Raw genomic sequence first — 980 nt, 5'->3', positions numbered from 1 at the left:
CAGTACACTTGCTGGTTAGTTGTGCGAAGTTGTGTTTATGCCATGGTATTGAACACCAAGTTTTTGGATTCATTACCGGGGATTATTTGATTTGTGAAAAGTATTGATCACAACTTCGCGCTACCAATATCCTAACCACTTTTTCTCTCCTCACTTTTTTAAAATATTTTAAAATATTTTTAAAATTTTATTTTTATTTTTTATTTTAGTTTTTATTTTATTTTATTTTATTATTTTGAAAATTATTTTTTTATATAATAAAATAAATAAAATAAATCCACATTATCTCCCTTTCTCCATCATGGACCTAAGTGGAAATGAACAGTCCGGAAGGACTCTGGGGTCATATGCTATCCCCATTACTGCTTCATATGGGAGTAGTATCTCTATACCCTCCATCAGAGTCAGTAGTTTTGAGTTGAATCCTCAGCTCATTATCATGGTGCAGCAAAGTTGCCAATATTCTGGTCTTCCACAGGAAGAACCTACAGAGTTTCTGGCACAGTTTTTACCTACAGAGTTTTTGGCACAGTTTTTACAAATTGCTGACACAGTACATGATAAGGAAGTAGATCAGGATGTCTACAGATTGTTACTATTTCCATTTGCTGTAAAAGACCAAGCTAAGAGGTTGTTAAATAACCAACCTATGGCTAGCATAAGGACATGGAAACAGCTGTTAGAAAAATTTCTGAATCAATATTTCCATTGAAAATGGATGACACAACTAAGGCTGAGCATCCAGGGCTTTAAACAAGGAGATAATGAATCCCTTTATGATGCCTGGGAGAGGTACATAGAGATGCTAAGAAAATGCCCCTCTGAAATATTTTCAGAGTGGGTGCAGTTAGACATCTTCTATTATGGGCTTACAGAGAAAGCTCAAATTTCTCTAGATCACTCAGCTGGTAGATCTATACACATGAGAAAGACAATTGAAGAGGCTCAAGAGCTCATTGATACAGTTGCCAGAAATCAGT

The sequence above is a fragment of the Arachis duranensis genome, chromosome 7 (assembly GCF_000817695.3).
Source record: "Arachis duranensis cultivar V14167 chromosome 7, aradu.V14167.gnm2.J7QH, whole genome shotgun sequence".
NCBI classification, from domain to species: domain Eukaryota; kingdom Viridiplantae; phylum Streptophyta; class Magnoliopsida; order Fabales; family Fabaceae; genus Arachis; species Arachis duranensis.
The sequence above is the reverse complement of the archived record's forward strand: the minus strand, read 5'-3'. Positions refer to the sequence as shown.